The sequence below is a fragment of the Eleutherodactylus coqui genome, chromosome 6 (assembly GCF_035609145.1).
Source record: "Eleutherodactylus coqui strain aEleCoq1 chromosome 6, aEleCoq1.hap1, whole genome shotgun sequence".
In the NCBI taxonomy this organism is placed as follows: Eukaryota; Metazoa; Chordata; class Amphibia; order Anura; family Eleutherodactylidae; genus Eleutherodactylus; species Eleutherodactylus coqui.
In genome coordinates, this window is record NC_089842.1 from 222333397 (window position 1) to 222359985 (window position 26589).

At 47.6% G+C, this 26589-nt stretch overlaps 3 non-coding genes across 3 annotated transcripts; all 3 read left to right on the forward strand.

The window, feature by feature from the left end:
- The first annotated feature begins 14786 nt into the window (after positions 1 to 14786).
- LOC136572104 (U6 spliceosomal RNA) lies at positions 14787 to 14889 on the forward strand. The gene has a single exon (XR_010785759.1). It is a non-coding gene; the product is annotated as a U6 spliceosomal RNA (small nuclear RNA).
- Positions 14890 to 22305: 7416 nt separating this feature from the next.
- LOC136572102 (U6 spliceosomal RNA) lies at positions 22306 to 22412 on the forward strand. The gene has a single exon (XR_010785757.1). It is a non-coding gene; the product is annotated as a U6 spliceosomal RNA (small nuclear RNA).
- A 3712-nt stretch (positions 22413 to 26124) lies between these two features.
- On the forward strand, positions 26125 to 26231 carry LOC136572103 (U6 spliceosomal RNA). The gene has a single exon (XR_010785758.1). It is a non-coding gene; the product is annotated as a U6 spliceosomal RNA (small nuclear RNA).
- Positions 26232 to 26589: the final 358 nt, after the last annotated feature.

Below are 26589 nucleotides of genomic sequence, written 5' to 3' on the forward strand. Positions count from 1 at the left end.
TCCACAGGGGTTGTGTCTGTCTTACTGTATCCGATAATGGGATCCTTCCCGATGCCCGCACGGCCGGGGATCCGCTGACAGCAGCTCCTTTGTTGGATCGTTTTATGTGGTGCCGCACATTCTGCGACTAAACGGGATGTGTTGCCCACAATGGTGGATGTTCATCACCTATACAGTCATATTAATGGTCATTCGTCCTCCATACAGTCGGCATCGGCCCTTTAACCCTACAGGGCACGCGTCTGTCGTGGCTGATGTATATCGTGGTGGTGATGTGATGTCATGGGGGGCCAACGTGTTGCCATGGCAGCTGGGTGCCATACACTGCTGTACGGGCATTCTATGGCCTGCGATTGCTATTGTGAGCTTTTGCAATGCATTATCATTGCAGTCATAGACTTCATGGTTCACGTTCCTCTACAGCAGTGATGGCAAACCTGTTAGAGACCGAATACCCACTTAGTTATCGCAGAGTGCCAACACGTCAGAGGGTGGGGCTTACCACAACTTCTAAAAAGGACAGGGCCGCTTCAAAGTAGGCATGGTGCAGATTTTGACTGAAATACTGCAGAATTTGCCCCGGAAATTTCCGCTGAGGACGTTCTGCAGCATTTCTGCCATGTGTAAACATATCCCGGCGGTAATAGTGACCACCCCCCCAGCGGTGGCGATGGTGACGTCCCACAGTGGTCCCCCAGTAGGGAGGGCTCTGCGTGCCACCGCCGCCCTACAGGGACAGGAAAATTGCTTAAAAAAAAAAAAAAAACACAAAAAGTTTTCTGTGTACCTTTCCCTGTTTGTATACAAATGACTAAAAATCCCCCATCGGTAACGTCCTGTACAGAAAAATGAACACCCTATTTATACTGCAGGGCAAAAATGGTAAAAAACAAACTTCCTCCTAAAAAAAAATAAATAAAAAACAGGTAAAAATTCTCATTTTGTCTCCCAAAAGAATGCAATAAAAGTGATCCAAAAAATCCGTATATCCCCCAAAATGGTACCAATAATATCTACAGCTCGTCACACAAATCAAGCCTTCGGCCTCCTGTCCACGGGATAATTGTTATTTAAAATCCGGAGCGTTTTTCCCGCACGCGGATCCGCGCCCCATAGGGATGCATCGGACACCCGCAGGTAGTTAAATACCTGCAGATGTCATTTTCCCCTTCAGGCACGGATTGTGTGTGCAGGGAAAAAAACGCGACATGCTCCATTTTCGTGCGGGTCTCCCGCGGGCTTCTATGGGAGCCGTCCAGATCCATGGTACACCCGCGCCTGAATTTCTGCTCTCTGCGGGCGGGAGAGCAGGAGTTCAAAAAAGAATGGAGTGCCCAGGGCATGCGTGCCCGGTGTGTCGGGCCAAAGAAAGAAGATCTGGCCGCGACGGAGGGCAGGTCCACAGCGTCCGGACAGGTAAGTAAATCTTCTTTAGCATCATGTCCGTGAGAAAGAAGGGACCTGCTGCGGGATTCTCAATGAAGAATCCGCGGCGGGCCTCATTTTCCCAGTGGACATGAGGCCTTAACAGAGCTCTGTGCATAGGAAATAAAGTTATGGCTTTTGAAAAGTGGGGATAAAAATAGTCGCGTCCTTACAGCCAAAATGGACTGCGCCACTAAGGGGTTAAATGATCGCTCATCCTGTGACTCAAATTGAACTGTGCAAATGCCCCTAAACGTGTAAAACTGGGTATTGGTGGTTAACCCCTTAATGACCGCCCCTTCGGGAAACTACGTCCCGCTGTTGCAGGACGTGTATGGAGGGAGGTAGCGGCGCTATCTCCCTCCATACAGCGCAGGCGTCAGCTGTTTATTACAGCTGATAGCCGCGGGCAATAGCTGCGTTCGGCCATTCACGGCTATTAACCCTTTAAATGCCGCTGTCAATTCTGACAGCGGCATTTAAATCCCCCGAACGCTGTTCGGGGGTCCCGCACGCCCCCCCCCCTGCGGTGAGATCGGGGGAGCCGTGCAGGTGTCATGGCAGCCGGGGGCCTAATGAATGGCCCCAGGGCTGCCTTAGCAGACTGCCTATCAAGCCATCCACACAGGGTGGCTTCATAGACTGCCTGTAAAAAAGCAGTATGACGTAATGCTATAGCATTACGTCATACTGCAGGAGCGATCAAAGCATTGCATGTTAAAGTCCCCCAGGGGGACTTCAAAGTAAAGTAAAAAAAAAGATCAATAAAGTTTTTTTAATTGTTAAAAAAAAAAAAGTTCTAAAAGTTTAAATCACCCCCCTTTTGCCATATCAATTATTAAAAAATCTAAATCATAAAATAAAAATATGTATTTGGTATCGCCGCGTCCGTAAAAGTCCGTTCTATCAAAGTAGTGCATTATTTTTCCTGCACGGTGAACGTCGTCCGGAAAAAAAAATAATAAAGACCGCCAGAAATACACTTTTTTAGTTACCCTGTCTCCCAGAAAAAACGCAATAAAAAGCGATCAAAAAGTCATATGTATTCCAAATTGATACTATCGGAAACTACAGGACATCCCGCAAAAAATGAGCCCTTGCTCAACTACGTCGATGAAAAAATAAAAAAGGTATTGCGCGCACAAAATGACCGCAGAAAATAATTTAAAAAAATTAAATATCTTTAAAAAAAAATAAAAGTACTACAGCAAAAACAATACTATACAAGTTTGGTATCGCAGTAATCGTACTGACCCATAGAATAAAAATATCAGGTCATTTTTGTTGCAATTTGTGTGCTGTAGAAACAGGACGCACCGAAAGATGGTGGAATGTCGTTTTTTTCCCATTTCTCTCCACTAAGAATTTTTTAAAAGTTTTTCAGTACATTATATGGTACAATAAATAGTGCCATTGAAAAACACAACTCATCCTGCAAAAAACAACCCTCATACAGCGACGTGGATGGATAAATAAAGAAGCTACGATTTTTTAAAAGGGAGTAGGAAAAAACAAAAATGGAAAAAAGCAAAAAAGCTCCGTCACTAAGGGGTTAAACCGATTCCAACAGGAGCGTTACAGCTAAGTGCTGTTTCAAGTCAACTCTGAGTGTGTGTGGCTGACACAATTGTGGTATCATAAGTGTGATTTAGGATTAGTGACTTTGGATTCGGGGGCTTTAACCCGTTTAGGACCAAGCACAGTAAATTTACGGCGCCTGGTTCTGGGCTTTAAGCCCAGCCATATGTATAATTACGGTGGGGATTTAAGCCTCCTGTCTCTGCAATCAATCTGAGTCAGGACAGGTTGTCAGCTGATAACCCGGAGGAGAAGGCCAGAGGGGTTTTTAACCTTTTCTGTCTTCCCCGAATACGCAGCGCACTGTGTACTGAAAAGAGAAAGCGGAAGTGTAACTTCCACTACGGGAGCCCGGGGGTCACGTGACATGGATTCCCTGCTATAGCAGAGCTGCAGGGTCATACTAAACCCTCACCAGCTCTGCCAGTGACTAATGTCACTACATGGGATGTCTTGCCCTGTAACTGGGGCTCCTATTGATGCAGCTTCTATAGATGCCCCAGCTACAGTGGAAAAGTGTCAAATAAAAAAAAAAATGTGAATGATCTTACATGACGTCATTGGGTGACATAGATAGTAAAAACCATAATTGCATACACAAGTAAATAATTACAGAATAAAACAATATATACATAAGAAAATCACCCAAAGCCGACGCAAACTAAAAGCGTCGCCGTATGCGCCCTCTAAACCAAAACCATACATATTATATATCGAAACAAATAGAGGACCCCGTTCCCGTACTTTATTTTAGTGTAAATATACTAATTTTAAAAAAACTATAAATGTTTAAAAAAAAGTTTTGTTTTCTTTTTAGCTTTTCACCCTCCAATAAAACTGAAAAAAAAAAATATTTAAAAAACAGCCCTATATGTCACAGAAAAAAAACACAGCAAAAATAATTTTGGTAGTTGAAGTAAAAAAAAAAATAGGGCAGTAAAACCACCACACGGGTAAAATCCCTAAAACGTGTCTGGGCCTTAAAGGGTTAAAAAGTCAATTTTTGCATAGGTTACTTTCATCTAATCTATCTGTATGATCCCCATGTAGAATGTGCTCCATGACTGAGAATGCCGTCCGGCGTGCATCTTGTGCCATGTATGCGGTCCGGCGTGCATCTTGTGCCATGTGTGCCGTCCGGCGTGCATCTTGTGCCATGTGTGCCGTCCGGCGTGCATCTTGTGCCATGTGTGCCGTCCGGCGTGCATCTTGTGCCATGTATGCCGTCCTTGAACAGCTGGGTGTATATTGCTGTATGAGATGTCAGCGTGTTGTACATTTGGAAGCCCAGATCCAGGATCACAATGAGCAGCTTGGAACACTGAGATCCATTGGCACCATAGAAAGGGGTTTGCTGCTCACTGAGCACTCGCTGGGGTAGATGTAGGGGTGGAGGGTAGTTCGGCAGAGCATGAGGAGCAGACAGCTGGGTGACGGGAGGAGGGGTAGAGGGAAGAGATCCAGGGAGGCACACTCCAATGTCTGTAAAGTTGGCAGATGACGGGGATGCCATTACAGGGTCAGCACTGCTGCAGCACGACATGCCCTCTAACCACCAGGGTGATGTCTGTTCCAGTAAGAAGGGGACGGGGAGTGCAGGGCAGGTTAGAATCAGAATAGAGTTGGAAGGGACCTCCAGGGTTATCAGGTCCAACCCCCCCCCCCCCCCCCCCACACACACACACACACACACTCAATGCAGGATTCACCAAATCATCCCAGACAGATATTTGTCCAGCCTTTGTTTGAACACTTCCAGTAAAGGAGAACTCCCCACCTCCCATGGTAACCTGTTCCACTCATTGATCACCCTCACTGTCTAATATCTAATCTGTATCTCCTCCTACTAGGTGCTCTCCCTAAGGAAAAAAATATAGCATTTCTGACCCCCAGTTCCAGACCTCTCACTAGCAAAGCCAGAGTCCAACTGTACACTGATGAAGGGCAAATATCCTGAAACAGCTGTCTGTGCATGGAGTCTGACTTTGCTTTTAATTCCCAGTCATTCTTCCAAGGCTTGTATAAAGAATCTAACTTTGGCTTCATGGAATGCTGCCTTACAATAGGTGGCACTAGGAAGGCATTATTCCATCTCCCTTATTTGCATTCCTCCCTTTCAATTTCATCCCCTTGCTTCTGGTCTTTCCTTGTGCAGATGAGAATAGGGCTGATCCCTCTGCACTGTGACAGCCCTTCAGATATTTGTAGACAGCTATTAAGTCTCCTCTCAGCCTTCTCTTCTGCAAGCTAAACATTCCCAGATCCTTTAACCATTCCTCAAGACATGATTTGCAGACCGCTCACCATCTTGGTAACTCTTCTCTGAACTTGCTTTAGTTTGCCTTTTTTAAAGTGGGTGCCCAGAACTGGACACAGTATTCCAGATGAAGTCTGACTAAGGGCTCATGCCCACGGCCGTGACGGACTTTGCCAGCGGAATATTGCAGTGGAGTCTGCCACGGCATCCCCTTAAACCCCCACACTTACCACTCTGGATCCGCTGCACGCGTCCTGCATGGAGGGCCGGCGGCATGCGCAGTACAGTGCGTGATGTGCCGGCAGTGTCAGATGACCTGGTGGGCGGGGCCGCGTATTCACGCGATTCTTCCACTGTGCTACAGCAGAAGTATAGCGTGACGACCGGCTTCCATTGACTACAGTAAAAGCCGGACGCACGTATTCCCGCGGCAAATAGAGCATGCTGCGTTTTCTTTCACCCTGCGGAATTCCGCAGCGTGAATATTGAGCTATTAGGTTCAATAGAACCTAATGGCTCTGGGGTAACACCGCGGACTTCCGTCGCGTGAAATACTGCAGAAATCCGGTCGTGGGCATTGGCCCCAAGGAAGAGTAAAGGGGAATAATTACCTTACGTGATCTAGATTCTATTCTTCTGTTAATACATCCCACAATTGTGTTTGCCTTATTGGATGCTGCATCACATTGTTGACTCATGTTCAGTCTATGATCTATTAGTATACCCAAGTCTTTTTCACATATGCTGTTGCTTAGCCCAATTCCTCCCATTCTGTATGTGCTTTTATAATTTTTCCTGCCCAGATGTAGGACTTTGCATTTCTCCTTGTTAAATCCCATTCTGTTAGTCGCCGCCCACTGTTCAAGCTTTTCTAGATCTATCTGAATTCTCTCTCCTTCTCCCTCCCTCCTAGCTTTGTGTCGTCGGCAAATGTGATCAGTTTCCCATCAATTACCTCCTCCAGATTATTTATAAAGATGTTGAACAACACTGGGCCTCGGACAGAGCCTTGTGGTACCCCACTTGATACATTCTTCCACTTGGTTGTACAGCCATTTATGACCACTCTTTGAGTACGATCACTCAGCCAGTTGTGAATCCACCTAACAGTTGCCTTGTCAATCCCGTATTTGGTCATTTTTTTTCAAAAAGGATAAACATATTTTTGTTCCTTTTTAACATGTGTGCAAGTTCTGTGTTCCTCCATCCTGGTCTCCTTAAATGCTTCCCATTCTTCTTCTTTTAGGGATTGTTAACGATTGTGCTTTGAGAATCTCATTTCACAATATTTCCCAACCTTCTTGGACATTTCTGTCCTTTAAGAACATCCAGCCATTGGATTCTTCATTGAAATCTGCCTTTCTGAAATCAAACCTTGAGGTCTGAGTTTTCTCAGGTCTTTCTCCCCTTTTTATCCAACATTCAAGGATAGCATGATCACTGCCTCCTAAGGTCCCAGCCACCCTTACTTCCTCAACCATTCCCACCCTGTTGGTAAGAATTAGGTCCAAGGTAGCAGATCCATTGTTTTCTCTTTGACCTTTTGGATGGTAAAGTTGTCAGCAAGAGCGGATAAGAATTTGTTGGATCCATTCCTTTTACCTGAGAGAGATTCCCAACAAATGTCTGGATGGGTAAAATCTCCCATGATCACTGCCTCCTAAGGTCCCAGCCACTCTTACGTCCTAAACCATTCCCTCCCTGTATGTAAAATCTCCCATGATCACTATGTTGTGCTTTTTTGAGAGCTTGGTCATCTGATGTAGAAAAAGTTCATCAATATCTTCTGCTTGTCGCGGCGGCCTATAGTAAATGCCTACAATGGTGTCCTTTCTGTTGTTCTCTCCTTGTATCCTTACCCAGTTTCTACAGAACTCCCATGCTCTGAAGCTTGAATCTCTGTGGAGATGAATGTTTTCCTAACATACAACACCTCCCCCCCCCCTTTTTTTAAAGGTCTGTTTCTTATAAATAAGCTGTATCTTTCAAGCCTTGTATTCCAATCATGTGTATCATTCCACCAAGTTAACATGATGCCTATGACATCCTTTTTCTCTTCCTGTGTTAGGAGCTCCAATTTTCCAGGGTTACACAGGTCCTGGTAGTGGGAGACTCCGTTATTAGGGGTACAGACAGAGAAATCTGCCACAAAGACCTGGATTGTCAAACGGTGTATTGCTTTCCTGGTGCTCAAGTTTGACACATCATGGATCAGGTTGACAGATTACTAGGAGGGACTGGTGAGGATCCAGCGGTCATGGTACACATTGGCACCAATGACAAAGTTAGAAGTAGGTGGAAGATCCTTAAAAACCCTTTCAGTGAATTAGGATGTAAGCTCAGGGCAAGGACCCCAAAATAGTATCTTCTGCATTACTACCTGTACCACATGCCACGCCAGAAAGATAATGGGAGATTATGGAGGTCAACAAGTGGCTCCAGAGTTGGTGTAGGAAGGAAGAGTTTGGGTTCCTGGAGAACTGGGCTGACTTTGTTAGCTACAATTCTAACATGGGGATGGGCGGCATCTCAATGGGGAGGGGGCAGCTGTGCTGGGGGAGAAGCTAGCTTGAAGGTTGGATAAGTGATTAAAATAGGAACTAGGGGGAACCAGTGATATTGGGGGGTAGATGGTAACCTGGAACTAAGTAATGAGAATGGGGGTGGGAGGAGTTAGTGCAGTTAGAATTGGCAGAACAGATCTTCTAAACTGCATAGTGACTATTGCTACAAGTCTAAGCAAGTAGATGAACTAGAAGCAATAATGTCTGAGGAAAACTATGACATAGTAGGAATAACAGAGACCTGGTTGGATGAAAGCTGTGAACTTACAGGGTTAGTCTGTTCAGAAGAGATCGTAAAAAAACGAAAAGGGGTGGGGTTTGTCTTTATGTAAAATCCTGTTTAAAGCTCACATTATGGGAAGATATATGGGAGGGAGATGAACATGTGGAGTCTCTATGGGTGGAAATGCATGGAGGGAAGAACAATAAAATCCTCATAGGGGATTTCTGTAGACACCAAATATAAAAAAAAAAACTACTGAAAAACTATTATTGGATCTAATAGAGGAAACAGCAAATCACAAGGATGTAATTATTATGGGGGACTTTTTGTATATAAGCTGGGAAGCCGAAACTTACGGATCTCGGAAAGGTTACTACTTTCTGTCACTTACTAAAGATAGATAGTTACCTTATCCAACTTGTACAGGACCCGATTAGAGGGACGACCATTTTGGACTTAGAGGGGTTGTCCCGCGCCAAAACGTTTTTGTTTTTTTTCAATAGGCCCCCTGTTCGGCGCGAGACAAACCCGATGCAGGGGTAAAAAAAAACAAACCGGATAGTACTTACCCGAATCCCCGCGCTGCGGCGACTTCTTACTTACCTTGCTAAGATGGCCGCCGGGATCTTCACCCACGGTGGACCGCAGGTCTTCTCCCATGGTACACCGTGGGCTCTGTGCGTTCCATTGCCGATTTCAGCCTCCTGATTGGCTGGAATCGGCACACGTGACGGGGCGGAGCTACGAGGAGCAGCTCTCCGGCACGAGCGGCCCCATTCAGAAGGGAGAAGACCGGACTGCGCAAGCGCGTCTAATCGGGAGATGAGACGCTGAAATTAGACGGCACCATGGAGACGACGCTGGCAACGGAACAGGTAAGTGAATAACTTCTGTATGGCTCATATTTAATGCACGATGTATATTACAAAGTGCATTAATATGGCCATACAGAAGTGTATAACCCCACTTGATTTCGCGGGACAACCCCTTTAATATTAACCAATAGACCTGACAAAATGCAGGTTGGGGGCACCTGGGAAATGGCGATATAATACACTTCCATTTGTCTCTCAAGAGAGTTTTATAGGGGAGCTACAAAAATACTATACTTCAGGAAGACCAAGTTCTATCAGCTTAGTGACGCCCTTAACCTTATAGACTGGGACAATGTCCTCAAAAATGGAGTACGGCCAATAAATGGGAAACGTTTAAAACGTTCTAATTACTGGCTTAATACAGATGAAAGGAGGGCAATAAACTGCAAAAAGAAAGTGTTTAAACTATTAAAACAAGAAGGCAGCGAAGAAGAACTAAAAACCTATAAGATAAAAATAAATTAGGTAAAACAGTAAAGATGGAGAAGGCTAGATTTATTGCCAAAGACAGCAAAACTAATCCTAAACTGTTCTTCAACTATATAAATAGTAAAAAGGTGAATACTGAAAGTGACGACCTTTTAATAAATGATGCAGGAGAAAGTATAGACGGTGATGAGAAAACAAATCTATTAAATCGTTTTCTCTCCAGTGTATTCACATAGGAAAATGAAATGTCAGATGAGATTTAGAGTGATAAAGTAAACTCTCCACTAAATGTCACCAGTCTAAAGGTCCTTTTAGACACAATGCTTTTTGGTCAAAAATCGTTCAAAGCCATCTTTTGAGCGATAATCGTTGTGTTTAACTTCACTGACGTGCAGTTTTCATTAAGCTGTCACTGATTGCTGATCTTTCAGCATGCTGAAAGATCAGTGATCAGTAATGAGGAATTCACAGTGGGATACAGCTGATACTATTGTTTTTAGCCACAGGGGTCGGTTTTGGGCCCTATTCGTAATACATTTATTAACCCCCTTCCCGCTCCAGAACGTACATTTACGTCCCAGAGCGTCGGGGTATGTATGCAGAGACGTTGCAGGGCGACCTCCCTGCATACAGCGCGGGTGTCAGCTGTTTAGTACAATCGGCCGTTCGGACAATCGTGGCTATTAACCCTTTAAATGCCACTGTCAATTCCCACAGCGGCATTTTAAATCCCCCGAATGATGTTCGGGGGTCCCGTACGGGCCTCCCCTCTCCGCGATGAGATCGGGGAAGCCGTGCAGGTGTCATGGCTACTATCGCATTACGACATACTGCAGGAGCGATCAAATCATCGGATATTGTAGTCCCCCAGGGGGACTTAAAAGTGAAATTTAAAAAAATCAATAAAGGTTTTTTTTAATTACAAAAAAAAGTAATAAAAGTTTTAATCACCCCCTTTTGCCATATCTGTAATTAAAAAATCTAAATAATAAAATAACTACATATCTGGTATCGCCGCGTTCGTAAAAGTCCGATCTATCAAAGTAGCACATTATTTACCCCGCACGGTAAACGTCGTCCGAAAAAAATAAAACGCCAGAAATGCACTTTTTCAGTCACCCTGTCTCCCAGAAAAAGCGCAATAAAAAGCGATCAAAAAGGCGTATGTATTCCGAATTGGTACTAACGGAAACTACAGGACATCCCGCAAAAAAAGAGCCCTCAATCAGCCACGTCGACGGAAAAATAAAAAAGTTATTGTGCGCACAAGATGACCGCAGAAAATAATTTTAAAAAATTAAATATCTTTGAAAAAAAAAATAGTACAGTAAAAAAAAACTATACAAGTTTGGTATCGTAGCAATCGTACTGACGCATAGAATAAAGTTATCATGCCGCTTTTGTTGCAGTTTGTGCGCCGTAGAAACAAGACGCACTGAAAGATGGAGGAATGTTGTTTTTTTTTTTCATTTTACTCCACTTAGAATTCTTTACAAGTTTTTCAGTACATTATATGGTACATTAAATAATACCATTGAAAACTACAACTCGTCCCGCAAAAAACAAGCCTTCATACACCGAAGTCAATGGATAAACAAGGGAGTTACGACGTCACTATCAGACGTCAAACTAAAGGTGCCTGACAAGTTTACGCCAGAGTTCATCAGCAATCCCCAGAGGTAATTACTTTGATACAAGATTGCTTCTGAGGTGGCACTGTAAGAGTTAAACTGATTTATCCCAGAATTAGGGTGCATTCACACGAACGTATATCAGCTCAGTTTTCACGCCGAGCCGATATACGTTGTCCTCGTGTGCAGGGGGGGGGGAGGATGGAAGAGCCAAGTGCAGGAACTGAGCTCCCGCCCCCCTCTCTGCCTCCTCTCCGCCCCTCTGCACTATTTGTAAGGGGAGGGGTCGGGGCTAGGTTCCGCAAATTAGCCCCACCCCCGTCCCACCTCTCCCCATTGCAAATAGTGCAGAGGGGCGGAGAGGAGGCAGAGAGGGGGCGGGAGCTCAGTTCCTGCACTTGGCTCTTCCATCCCCCCCCCCCCTGCACACGAGGACAACATATATCGGCTCGGCGTGAAAACCGAGCCGATATACGTTCGTGTGAATGCACCCTTAACAACAGAATCTGGGAAGAACCTGTGAGGTTCAAAATTACTTCTACAGTTCAACGCGTTTCCGCCACAGTAGTGTGGCCTCATCAGGAACGTGTCATTTCTATACAAATATGTTGGTGTTTTCGATCAACTCCAGATACCAGCAGGAGAAATCACCTCCAAAAGCTATTTCAAAATGTCCTATACGCTATATATTGTGTGCACTGGTCTAAGGGAGATGGGTTAGATAACTCCCAACGAGGTGGTTGCTGAAAGATGGCATAATCTCTAATTGCACCACCCGCTCCTAAAATCCCCCCCACCAGAGATACACAAAAATAACAACTTCATGTAGCAGCGTTAGTGGTAGACTGGAGACAAATGTGGCGCAAGTTAGAGAATGGCCCTCCATCCTTATACCATTTCTGTCTCCCTTAAATACAGTATCTATCTACCTATTAAGGAAAATACATCTACTAGGATTGCAGTATTAGGCTGTATTCCCACGAACGTATATCGGCTTGGTTTTCACGCCGAGCCGATATACGTCGTCCTCGTGCGGGAAGGGGGGGGATGGAAGAGCCAGGAGCAGGAACTGAGCTCCCGTCCCCTCTCTGCCGCCTCTCCACCCCTCTGCACTATTTGCAATGGGGAGAGGCGGAACGGGGCGGGGTTAATTCTCGGAATTTAGCCCCGTCCCGCCTCCTTTCATTGCAAATAGTGCAGAGGGGCGGAGAGGGGTCGGGAGCTCAGTTCCTGCTCCTGGCTCTTCCATCCTCCCCCCCCCCTCCTGCTCCCGCACATGAGGACGACGTATATCGGCTCGGCGCGAAAACCGAGCTGATATACGTCGCTAAAGAAAATATACGTAGGGAGTCCCGCGCAACACCCCATGTCATCCCTGTGACTAATCCCATAAAGTCCATGGATTTGCTATAAATGATGCGATTGTTCTCTTAGCGCATCGTCTATCCATTTTTCGGCACTGCACTATTTTTCCTCCCTTTGATTTTATATAGGCGGCCGTATGCCCACCTTTTGTTTGTATGTCAGATGTCTCTCTATTTTTTTAATTTATTATTATTAAAGGTTCGGTTTTAGCACAGAGCTTAGAATCTACCCAGTGGAAAAAGTGTATCTGAAAATTTAGATTCTTCCGCTACAGGGAATAAAATGGGCAGGAAATACAAGTCACCAATACATGCTAAATGGGAAACCACTGGGGAACACGGACACGGAAAAGGATTTGGGAGTATTATAACTGTAAGCTTAACTGGAGCAACCAGTGTCAGGCAGCTGCTGCCAAGGCAAATAGGATCATGAGGAGCATCAAAAGAGGTCTAGGGGCACATGATGAGGACATTGTTCTTCCTCTTTACAAGTCACTGGTCAGACCACACATGGAATATTGTGGATAGTTTTGGGCTCCGGTACTCAAGAAGGACATATCAGAGCTTCAGCAGGCAACTAAAGTAATGGAATGGGTGGACTACAATACCCAGAGAGGCTATCAAAATTGGGATTATTTTTTTTTTAGATGGCTGAGGGGCGACCTAATAACTATAGCAGAGGTCCGTACAGAGATCTCTCCTATCTATTTTACCCAGGACTGTAACAAGGGGGCTCTCTAACTATGTACTGTATAGATATATCAGGGGTCAGTACAGAGATCTCTCCCATCTATTATACCCAGGACTGTAACAAGGGGGCGCTCTAATAACTATGTATAGATATATGGGGTCACTACACAGATCTCTCTCACAATCTGTTTTATACCCACGGTTGTGACTGTAACAAGGGGGCGCTTTCTGCATCTAGAAAAAAGATTTCTACACCGACATAGAAGTGGGTTCTTTACTGTAAGGGCAGTAAGACTAGGGAACTCTCTGCCTCAGGACCTGGTGATGGAAAATTAGATTTTTTATTTAAATAAAAAGTTCAAGAGTGGCCTGGAATCCTTTCTTGAGCGATACATGTTAGCATTAATAACTTCAAAAGGGTCGGTGATCTGATTATTCCAATTGCCAGATTGGAGTCAGGAAGGAATTTTTTTTCCCCCTAAATAGGGAAAATGTTCTTCTGCCTCATTGGGTTTTTCTTTTTTGCCTTCCTCTGGATCAGCCTTGGGTGGTAATATGCTGAACTGCATGGACATGTTCCTTTTATCCGCCTTACATACTATGTTACTATGTCTTCGGAAGCCCATTCCAAAGAACTGGTACAGCTCAGGAGAAGCCTTGGAGAGAGGGCTAGAAGGCTCAGATTATGGAGGATGTTAGTCTAGTGTCATTAGAGCTGGGAGCAGGGGTAGGCGGTAGACAGAAATGAGGGAGAAGATATATGGTGGTGCAGCACTGTGGAGAGCTTTATGGGTGAGAGTAGTGGGGTATAAACTAGTCTGCAGTGGACAGTCAACCAGTGTAGTGATTGGCATCGACACAGGATGGAGGCAGCCACATAATGATTGGCATCGGGTGGAGGGATTGGCATAGGACGGAAAGAGGAGCCTAGCTGCTACATTCAGGATGGATTGGAGAGGTTGGTGAGAAGACTGATCATTAGCGTAAGTTACAGTAGTCAGGAGAAGACTGGAGGAGGGCAACAATGAGGGCCTTTACACAGATCTGTGCTAGCCAAAAGACCATATGAATGGGGCACAGACCTACTATACTGGCACTACTCACATGGGCCTATGGTCTACGTGGAAAAATGGCAACATCGTATCCTGTTCTTTCTTGACTTCTCAAATAAATGAGCATGGTATCCGTGTGCGGTACGTTTTTCACAGATCTCTTGCAAAGCAACGCTGGCAAAAAAGATTCTAGAACTGTGATGGGGTGGAGCAGTCGGTAGGAGCAATTACTATACTATATTCCACTATACACTGATTAACAGAGTGGGACTGTTCTAATAATCATTACTGATCGAGGAATTACTGTCCATGTGATTCCCTTAAAGGAATGGAGTACAAACTTGAAGGTTGGGGTCTTAAGGCTTCCCCAGCCACATCTTCTACCTCCCACTCGTGACATCAGAGGGTTGTAGGCCCATTGGATGCCAAAACCTTCAGGATAAATGAAGGAGCGCCTAGAGGGAAGCTATGACCGCCATATTTCATTACACTATTTTACCTATCTACAACTACCAAACATGGCTCAGGAAATATTAGCTCTGTTGATATCAGAGTCGGCTTGATTCAGAGGCTACACAAGGATGGAAGGGGATATGTTTGACTTGGTGTCATCTGTTTCTGGAGATGTGATTCTTCTCAGTCTATGTGCCACAGATGACTCTGAATCTTCACTCAGTCTCCCGATTTGTTATAATTTTTTGCTTCGGCAGCACATATACTAAAATTGGAACGATACAGAGAAGATTAGCATGGCCCCTGCGCAAGGATGACACGCAAATTCGTGAAGCGTTCCATATTTTTGCACCGATTCTTCAATTATAATTAAAAAAAAAATTCTAACATAACATTTTTTTCTCCTTATAGGTTTTAACTTGGAGTAATAATAATAATTGTCTCCCGGTGCCACCACTAAAAGGTGTATTTTTTGTGCCATGTGACTACAGGCATACAGCAAATGTACCCGAGGCGTCATAACCCCGTACAGTGTAACCCCCCCCAGAAGTTGTGGGATGACACTTTTGTCTGTGTGATTGTAACGTTGTTATAAGTGAGTGATTACAATATCGGAGTAAAAGGGTCATTTAGGCGACTTTCACACGGGCGACCCCCTATTTTGTGTCTGCAATATTTGGTTGCCAGCAATGCTTTTTTTTTAGAATAATCTCCCATCGCAGTGCTGACGGCCACAATAAAATTGCGCGATAAAAAATGTACAATTTTTTATTGCGAAAATGAATCGGACTTTCCATTATCAAAATTGCATCGCAACACAATCTTGTTGCATTGCGAGGCGATAAAAAGGAGCGGCTCCATAGCGAAACCTGGGAGATAAAAAGAATGGCACATCGCAGAAAGATAGAGCGGCCGTTATTGTTTGTTCTCTCAACATCACATCAGTGAAAACATCACAGATGGGAAGGAAACCGTTGGTTTCATAATCTGCTTTTTTACTGACTATCGCATCAGGCGAAAATCGCACGATTTTCTTGCCTGTGTGAAACCACCCTTATTGCGGAAAACTGATGCCTTGTACGAAGACTCCAGTACCCTGTTGTACCGCCTCTAGCTTAGATACAAGATGTGATACGGGCGGGCATGGAGGCTCTAGTACCCTGTTGTACCGCCTCTAGCTTAGATACAAGATGTGATACAGGCGGGCATGGAGGCTCTAGTACCCTGTTGTACCGCCTCTAGCTTGGATCCAAGATGTGATACGGGCGGGCATGGAGGCTCTAGTACCCTGTTGTACCGCCTCTAGCTTGGATACAAGATGTGATACAGGCAGGCATGGAGGCTCTAGTACCCTGTTGTACCGCCTCTAGCTTGGATACAAGATGTGATACAGGCGGGCATGGAGGCTCTAGTACCCTGTTGTACCGCCTCTAGCATGGATACAAGATGTGATACGGGCGGGCATGGAGGCTCTAGTACCCTGTTGTACTGCCTCTAGCTTGGATACAAGATGTGATACGGGCGGGCATGGAGGCTCTAGTACCCTGTTGTACCGCCTCTAGCTTGGATCCAAGATGTGATACGGGCGGGCATGGAGGCTCTAGTACCCTGTTGTACCGCCTCTAGCTTGGATACAAGATGTGATACAGGCAGGCATGGAGGCTCTAGTACCCTGTTGTACCGCCTCTAGCTTGGATACAAGATGTGATACAGGCGGGCATGGAGGCTCTAGTACCCTGTTGTACCGCCTCTAGCATGGATACAAGATGTGATACGGGCGGGCATGGAGGCTCTAGTACCCTGTTGTACTGCCTCTAGCTTGGATACAAGATGTGATACGGGCGGGCATGGAGGCTCTAGTACCCTGTTGTACCACCTCTAGCTTGGATACAAGATGTGATACGGGCGGGCATGGAGGCTCTAGTACCCTGTTGTACTGCCTCTAGCTTGGATACAAGATGTGATACAGGCGGGCATGGGGGCTCTAGTACCCTGTTGTACCGCCTCTAGTTTGGATACAAGATGTGATCTGGACACGCCTCTAGCTTGGATATAAAAAGTGATAGGGGTGGGCTTGGAGGCTCTGGTACCCTGTTGTACCACCTCTAGCTTGGATACAAGATGTGATACGGGCGGCATGGAGGCTATAGTTCTCTGTTGTGCCACCTCTAGCTTGGATACATGATGTGATACAGGCAAGCATTGAATACTTTGTGGTACCGCCTCTAGCTTAGATACAAGATTTGATACGGGCAGGCATGGAGGATCTAGTACCCTGATGTACCGCCTCTAGCTTGTATACAGGCTGTGGTACGGAGAGCATGGAGGCTCCAGAACTTTGTTGTATCGCCTCAAGCTTGGATACAAGACATGATATGGGTGGGCATGGAGGCTCTAGCACCCTGTTGTGCCACCTCTAGCTTGGATACAAAACGTGATATGGGTGGGCCTGGAGGCTCTAGTATTCTGTAGGGCAGGGGTCCCCAACCACCGGTCCGCGGACCGGGGCCGGGCTGTTAGATGCTTAGCGCCGGTCCGCGGCACCGCCGGGAACTTTTCTTCTAAACACAAAGCCCGCAGGCTGAATCCGGCCCGCTGCCTCGTGTTATGTGGCCCGCGGCGTGCCGACGCCGCTCACTACTGAAGCGATTACCAGCGGGGGCGCCGTAGCTCCCCGCTGGTAATTGCACTGATCCCGGCACACACTGATGTCAGTGTGCAGCCAGGATCCTCCTCCTCGAGTCCCCTGCTCATTAGTTCCGCAGGAGAGGACTCGGGGAGGAAGCGTGCCGGGCTGCACATTGACGTCAGGGCAAGCAGAGAGAGAGCGACACTAACAGCAGGGAGGAGGTAAGTATATGGGTTGGGGGGTTGCTTATTACTAGGGGGGGCTGCTTACTACTTGGGGGGCTGCCTGTTACTGGAGGGGGGCTTCCTTACAACTGGGGGGGCTGCTTACAACTGGGGGGGGGCTGCTTACTACTGGGGGGGGGCTGCTTATTACTGGGGTGGCTGCCTGTTACTGGGGGGGGGGCTGCTTACTACGGGGGGGGGCTGCTTACAACTGGGGGAGGGGCTGCTTACAACTGGGGGGGCTGCTTACTACTGGGTGATTTTAATTTTGTTGATATGCTCTGTTCTGTGATAGGTCCACTCTGTGGGTGGACTGCTATATGTATGTTTGTTGTTCACACATTTTGTATATTTGACAAAGACTCGTTGAGTCGAAACGTCACATTTTGGAAGGAATAAAAACCGCTTTGTATTTGCACCCCAACTGCTGCCTAAATCAACTTTCTTCACATTGCATTATTTGTGGTCTAATTTGGATCTAGACCACAGTGGGCGCTGCAGACGACCTGTTCCACCTATTTTGGATGCCTCTTTTGCTGCTGACCCTCGTGTTGTGGATATGTACTACTGGGGGGGGGGGGGCCGCTTACTACTGGGGGGGCTGCTTACTACTGGGGGGGACTGATTATTCTTGGGGGGGCTGCTTATTACTGGGGGGCTGCCTATTACTGGTGGGGGGGGCTGGTTATTACTGGGGGGAGGCTGCTTATTACTGGGGAGGAGATAAATTATATGCTGCCCTATGTGTGTGCTGTGGGGGGGGGGGGGAATAGATTATATACTGCCCTATGTGTGTGCTGCCAGGCGGTGGGGGGGGTAGCGGGGGGAATATATTACACTTCCCTATGTGTGTACTGCCAGGGCAGTCTAAATGTCATAATTAAATGAGTATGCACTAAACTCCAACCCCCTTCATAACCCCGCCCCATATAACCAAAGCCCCGCCCATGTCCCGCCCCACCCTGCCGGGCCTTGTAAAAATGTTCTTGCTTGAAGCCGGTCCCTGGTGCCAAAAAGGTTGGGGACCACTGCTGTAGGGGCTCCTCTAGCTTGGATACAAGATGTGATACAGGCAGGCATGGAGGCTCTAGTACCCTGTTGTACCACCTGTAGCTTGAATACAAGATGTGATACGGGTGGGCATGGAGGCTCTAGTACCCTGTTGTACCACCTCTAGCTTGGATACAAGATGTGATACGGGCGGGCATGGAGGCTCTAGTACCCTGTTGTACCGCCTCTAGCTTGGATACAAGATGTGATACGGGCGGGCATGGAGGCTCTAGTACCCTGTTGTACCGCCTCTAGCTTAGATACAAGATGTGATACAGGCGGGCATGGAGGCTCTAGTATCCTGTTGTACCGCCTCTAGTTTGGATACAAGATGTGATACGGGCGGGCATGGAGACTCTAGTACCCTGTTGTACCGCCTCTAGCTTGGATACAAGATGTGATACGGGCGGGCATGGAGGTTCTAGTACCCTGTTGTACCGCCTCTAGCTTGGATACAAGATGTGATACAGACAGGCATGGAGGCTCTAGTACCCTGTTGTACCGCCTCTAGCTTGGATACAAGATGTGATACAGGCGGGCATGGAGGCTCTAGTACCCTGTTGTACCGCCTCTAGCATGGATACAAGATGTGATACGGGCGGGCATGGAGGCTCTAGTACCCTGTTGTACCGCCTCTAGCTTGGATACAAGATGTGATACGGGCGGGCATGGAGGCTCTAGTACCCTGTTGTACTGCCTCTAGCTTGGATACAAGATGTGATACAGACAGGCATGGAGGCTCTAGTACCCTGCTGTACCGCCTCTAGCTTGGATACAAGATGTGATACAGGCGGGCATGGAGGCTCTAGTACCCTGTTGTACCGCCTCTAGCTTGGATACAAGATGTGATACGGGCGGGCATGGAGGCTCTAGTACCCTGTTGTACTGCCTCTAGCTTGGATACAAGATGTGATACAGACAGGCATGGAGGCTCTAGTACCCTGCTGTACCGCCTCTAGCTTGGATACAAGATGTGATACGGGCGGGCATGGAGGCTCTAGTACCTTGTTGTACCGCCTCTAGCTTGGATACAAGATGTGATACAGGCGGGCATGGAGGCTCTAGTACCCTGTTGTACCGCATCTAGTTTAGATACAAGATGTGATACAGGCGGGCATGGAGGCTCTAGTACCCCGTTGTACCGCATCTAGCTTGGATACAAGATGTGATATGGGCGGGCATGGAGGCTCTAGTACCCTGTTGTACCGCCTCTAGTTTGGATACAAGATGTGATCTGGACACGCCTCTAGCTTGGATATAAAAAGTGATAGGGGTGGGCTTGGAGACTCTGGTACCCTGTTGTACCACCTCTAGCTTGGATACAAGATGTGATACGGGCGGGCATGGAGGCTATAGTTCTCTGTTGTGCCACCTCTAGCTTGGATACATGATGTGATACAGGCAAGCATTGAATACTTTGTGGTACCGCCTCTAGCTTAGATACAAGATTTGATACGGGCAGGCATGGAGGATCTAGTACCGTGTTGTACCACCTCTAGCTTGTATACAGGCTGTGGTACGGAGAGCATGGAGGCTCCAGAACTTTGTTGTATCGCCTCTCGCTTGGATACAAGACATGATATGGGTGGGCCTGGAGGCTCTAGTATTCTGTAGGGCAGGGGTCCCCAACCACCGGTCCGCGCTGTTAGATGCTTAGCGCCGGTCCGCGGCACCCACGGGAACTTTTCTTCTAAACACAAAGCCCGCAGGCAGAATCCGGCCCGCTGCCTCGTGTTATGTGGCCCGCGGCGTGCCGACGCCGCTCACTCCTGCAGCGATTACCAGCGGGGGTGCCGTAGCTCCCCGCTGGTAATTGCACTGATCCCGGCACACACTGATGTCAGTGTGCAGCCAGGATCCTCCTCCTCGAGTCCCCTGCTCATTAGTTCCGCAGGAGAGGACTCGGGGAGGAAGCGTGCCGGGCTGCACATTGACGTCAGGGCAAGCAGAGAGAGAGCGACACTAACAGCAGGGAGGAGGTAAGTGTATGGGTTGGGGGGTTGCTTATTACTAGGGGGGGCTGCTTACTACTTGGGGGGCTGCCTGTTACTGGAGGGGGGCTTCCTTACAACTGGGGGGGCTGCTTACAACTGGGGGGGGCTGCTTACTACTGGGGGGGCTGCTTATTACTGGGGTGGCTGCCTGTTACTGGGGGGGGGCTGCTTACTACGGGGGGGGGGGGCTGCTTACAACTGGGGGAGGGGCTTCTTACAACTGGGGGGGCTGCTTACTACTGGGTGATTTTAATTTTGTTGATATGCTCTGTTCTGTGATAGGTCCACTCTGTGGGTGGACTGCTATATGTATGTTTGTTGTTCACACATTTTGTATATTTGACAAAGACTCGTTGAGTCGAAACGTCACATTTTGGGAGGAATAAAAACCGCTTTGTATTTGCACCCCAACTGCTGCCTAAATCAACTTTCTTCACATTGCATTTCTTGTGGTCTAATTTGGATCTAGACCACAGTGGGCGCTGCAGACGACCTGTTCCACCTATTTTGGATGCCTCTTTTGCTGCTGACCCTCGTGTTGTGGATATGTACTACTGGGGGGGGGGGAGCTTACTACTGGGGGGGCTGCTTACTACTGGGGGGGGGGGCTGATTATTCTTGGGGGGGCTGCTTATTACTGGGGGGCTGCCTATTACTGGTGGGGGGGGCTGGTTATTACTGGGGGGAGGCTGCTTATTACTGGGGAGGAGATAAATTATATGCTGCCCTATGTGTGTGCTGTGGGGGGGGGGGGGCGGAATAGATTATATACTGCCCTATGTGTGTGCTGCCAGGCGGTGGGGGAGGGGGGGTGGCAGGGGGGATATATTATACTGCCCTATGTGTGTACTGCCAGGGCATTCTAAATGTCATAATTAAACGAGTATGCACTAAACTCCAACCCCCTTCATAACCCCGCCCCATATAACCAAAGCCCCGCCCATGTCCCGCCCCACCCTGCCGGGCCTTGTAAAAATTTCTTGCTTGAAGCCGGTCCCTGGTGCCAAAAAGGTTGGGGACCACTGCTGTAGGGGCTCCTCTAGCTTGGATACAAGATGTGATACGGGTGGGCATGGAGGCTCTAGTACCCTGTTGCACTGCCTCTAGCTTGGATACCAGATGTGATACTGGCGGGCATGGCGGCATACAGGTTCTGTATGGTATCCTGTGGCATATTGCTCCACATTTGCTATGTAACTGAACCTTTAGATCATGCAAAGTTGTAGGTTGTAGAAGTTGGTCTCCCAGATGGTCCCATACATGTTATCTTGGTGATAAATTTGACCTGGCAGCCACGGAAGTGTGACAATGTTGTGGGACATTCCTGTGACCCCCTTTTGTGTGCGTCCGAGCACACTTGTCAGCTGATAGGTAAGGGCACGCTGTACTCCGGCCAAGGCAGACCGGTGGGCAGAAGGCGCTGCACTGCTGCACGCCCAGCCCTAATGCTATAGCGCCACGTCCAGCAGCAGTAGGCGTGAGCCGGCAATCACGTCCTAATGTGACCGTCAGCCAGTGGTGCAGCAGTGAGCAGCTGCTCTCCTGATGGAAGCAGAACGCTGCAGTCATCCGCAGTACATTCCACACCAGCTGCGCCTTCTGTGGTACAAGGTCCGTATTCCGAGACCAGCATTCTTCCCAGCATGCACTGCGGCTTGTTCTCATTTGCATATAACATTGTCACAAAATGCTCTTCAGTTTGGCCAAAATACTCTATATTAACGGGTTTTATTATTACAGGCATGACATATTAGGTAAAATATCACAGCAGGATACATTATTTTTAATTTATAAAAGTAATCTCTCCACAATGTAAGAGCTTCTCTCCCGCGGGACCATAAATACCGCCGGGGCTGTCTGCAGTATCGTGCTTGCTTCGGCAGCACATATACTAAAATTGGAACGATACAGAGAAGATTAGCATGGCCCCTGCGCAAGGATGACACGCAAATTCGTGAAGCGTTCCATATTTTTGCACCGATTCTTCAATTATAATTTTTAAAAAAATTCTAACATAACATTTTTTTCTCCTTGTAGGTTTTAACTTGGAGTAATAATAATAATTGTCTCCCGGTGCCACCACTAAAAGGTGTATTTTTTGTGCCATGTGACTACAGGCATACAGCAAATGTACCCGAGGCGCCATAACCACGTACAGTGTAACCCCCCCCAGAAGTTGTGGGATGACACTTTTGTCTGTGTGATTGTAACGTTGTTAGAAGTGAGTGATTACAATATCGGAGTAAAAGGGTCATTTAGGCGACTTTCACACGGGCGACCCCCTATTTTGTGTCTGCAATATTTGGTTGCCAGCAATGCTTTTTTTTTAGAATAATCTCCCATCGCAGTGCTGACGGCCACAATAAAATTGCGCGATAAAAAACGTACAATTTTTTATTGCGAAAATGAATAGGACTTTCCATTATCAAAATTGCATCGCAACACAATCTTGTTGCATTGCGAGGCGATAAAAAGGAGCGGCTCCATAGCGAAACCTGGGAGATAAAAAGAATCGCACATCGCAGAAAGATAGAGCGGCCGTTATTGTTTGTTCTCTCAACATCACATCAGTGAAAACATCACAGATGGGAAGGAAGCCGTTGGTTTCATAATCTGCTTTTTTACTGACTATCGCATCAGGCGAAAATCGCACGATTTTCTTGCCTGTGTGAAACCACCCTTATTGCGGAAAACTGATGCCTTGTACAAAGACTCCAATACCCTGTTGTACCGCCTCTAGCTTAGATACAAGATGTGATACAGGCGGGCATGGAGGCTCTAGTACCCTGTTGTACCGCCTCTAGCTTGGATACAAGATGTGATACAGGCGGGCATGGAGGCTCTAGTACCCTGTTGTACCGCCTCTAGCTTGGATACAAGATGTGATACGGGCGGGCATGGAGGCTCTAGTACCCTGTTGTACCGCCTCTAGCTTGGATACAAGATGTGATACGGGCGGGCATGGAGGCTCTAGTACCCTGTTGTACCGCCTCTAGCTTGGATACAAGATGTGATACAGGCGGGCATGGAGGCTCTAGTACCCAGTTGTACCGCCTCTAGTTTGGATATAAAAAGTGATAGGGGTGGGCTTGGAGGCTCTGGTACCCTGTTGTACCACCTCTAGCTTGGATACAAGATGTGATACTGGTGGACATAAAGGCTCTAGTACCCTGATGTACCGCCTCTAGCTTGTATACAGGCTGTGGTACGGAGAGCATGGAGGCTCCAGAACTTTGTTGTATCGCCTCTAGCTTGGATACAAGACATGATATGGGTGGCCATGGAGGCTCTAGCACCCTGTTGTGCCACCTCTAGCTTGGATACAAAACGTGATACGGGTGGGCCTGGAGGCTCTAGTATTCTGTAGGGCAGGGGTCCCCAACCACCGGTCCGCGGACCGGGGCCGGGCTGTTAGATGCTTAGCGCCGGTCCGCGGCACCGCCGGGAACTTTTCTTCTAAACACAAAGCCCGCAGGCTGAATCCGGCCCGCTGCCTCGTGTTATGTGGCCCGCGGCGTGCCGACGCCGCTCACTACTGAAGCGATTACCAGCGGGGGCGCCATAGCTCCCCGCTGGTAATTGCACTGATCCCGGCACACACTGATGTCAGTGTGCAGCCAGGATCCTCCTCCCCGAGTCCCCTGCTCATTAGTTCCGCAGGAGAGGACTCGAGGAGGAAGCGTGTCGGGCTGCACATTGACGTCAGGGCAAGCAGAGAGAGAGCGACACTAACAGCAGGGAGGAGGTAAGTATATGGGTTGGGGGGTTGCTTATTACTAGGGGGGGCTGCTTACTACTTGGGGGGCTGCCTGTTACTGGAGGGGGGCTTCCTTACAACTGGGGGGGGCTACTTACAACTGGGGGAGGGGCTGCTTATTACTGGGGTGGCTGCCAGTTACTGGGGGGGGGGGGCTGCTTACAACTGGGGGAGGGGCTGCTTACAGCTGGGGGGGCTGCTTACTACTGGGTGATTTTAATTTTGTTGATATGCTCTGTTCTGTGATAGGTCCACTCTGTGGGTGGACTGCTATATGTATGTTTGTTGTTCACACATTTTGTATATTTGACAAAGACTCGTTGAGTCGAAACGTCACATTTTGGGAGGAATAAAAACCGCTTTGTATTTGCACCCCAACTGCTGCCTAAATCAACTTTCTTCACATTGCATTATTTGTGGTCTAATTTGGATCTAGACCACAGTGGGCGCTGCAGACGACCTGTTCCACCTATTTTGGATGCCTCTTTTGCTGCTGACCCTCGTGTTGTGGATATGTACTACTGGGGGGGGGGGGGGGGGGCGCTTACTACTGGGGGGGCTGATTATTCTTGGGGGGGCTGCTTATTACTGGGGGGCTGCCTATTACTGGTGGGGGGGGGCTGGTTATTACTGGGGGGAGGCTGCTTATTACTGGGGAGGAGATAAATTATATGCTGCCCTATGTGTGTGCTGTGGGGGGGGGGGGGGCGGAATAGATTATATACTGCCCTATGTGTGTGCTGGGGGGGGGGGGAATAGATTATATACTGCCTATGTGTGTGCTGCCAGGCGGTGGGGGAGGGGGGGTGGCAGGGGGGATATATTATACTGCCCTATGTGTGTACTGCCAGGGCATTCTAAATGTCATAATTAAATGAGTATGCACTAAACTCCAACCCCCTTCATAACCCCGCCCCATATAACCAAAGCCCCGCCCATGTCCCGCCCCACCCTGCCGGGCCTTGTAAAAATGTTCTTGCTTGAAGCCGCCGGTCCCTGGTGCCAAAAAGGTTGGGGACCACTGCTGTAGGGGCTCCTCTAGCTTGGATACAAGATGTGATACGGGCGGGCATGGAGGCTCTAGTACCCTGTTGCACTGCCTCTAGCTTGGATACAAGATGTGATACAGGAGGCATGGAGGCTCTAGTACCCTGTTGCACTGCCTCTAGTTTGTATACCAGATGTGATACTGGCGGGCATGGCGGCATACAGGTTCTGTATGGTATCCTGTGGCATATTGCTCCACATTTGCTATGTAACTGAACCTTTAGATCATGCAAAGTTGTAGGTTGTAGAAGTTGGTCTCCCAGATGGTCCCATACATGTTATCTTGGTGATAAATTTGACCTGGCAGCCACGGAAGTGTGACAATGTTGTGGGACATTCCTGTGACCCCCTTTTGTGTGCGTCCGAGCACACTTGTCAGCTGATAGGTAAGGGCACGCTGTACTCCGGCCAAGGCAGACCGGTGGGCAGAAGGCGCTGCACTGCTGCACGCCCAGCCCTAATGCTATAGCGCCACGTCCAGCAGCAGTAGGCGTCAGCCGGCAATCACGTCCTAATGTGACCGTCAGCCAGCGGTGCAGCAGTGAGCAGCTGCTCTCCTGATGGAAGCAGAACGCTGCAGTCATCCGCAGTACATTCCACACCAGCTGCGCCTTCTGTGGTACAAGGTCCGTATTCCGAGACCAGCATTCTTCCCAGCATGCACTGCGGCTTGTTCTCATTTGCATATAACATTGTCACAAAATGCTCTTCAGTTTGGCCAAAATACTCTATATTAACGGGTTTTATTATTACAGGCATGACATATTAGGTAAAATATCACAGCAGGATACATTATTTTTAATTTATAAAAGTAATCTCTCCACAATGTAAGAACTTCTCTCCCGCGGGACCATAAATACCGCCGGGGCTGTCTGCAGTATTGTGCTTGCTTCGGCAGCACATATACTAAAATTGGAACGATACAGAGAAGATTAGCATGGCCCCTGCGCAAGGATGACACGCAAATTCGTGAAGCGTTCCATATTTTTGCACCGGTTCTTCAATTAGAATAAAAAAAAAAATTCTAACATAACATTTTTTTCTCCTTGTAGGTTTTAACTTGGAGTAATAATAATAATTGTCTCCCGGTGCCACCACTAAAAGGTGTATTTTTTGTGCCATGTGACTACAGGCATACAGCAAATGTACCCGAGGCGCCATAACCACGTACAGTGTAACCCCCCCAGAAGTTGTGGGATGACACTTTTGTCTGTGTGATTGTAACGTTGTTATAAGTGAGTGATTACAATATCGGAGTAAAAGGATCATTTAGGCGACTTTCACACGGGCGACCCCCTATTTTGTGTCTGCAATATTTGGTTGCCAGCAATGCTTTTTTTTTTAGAA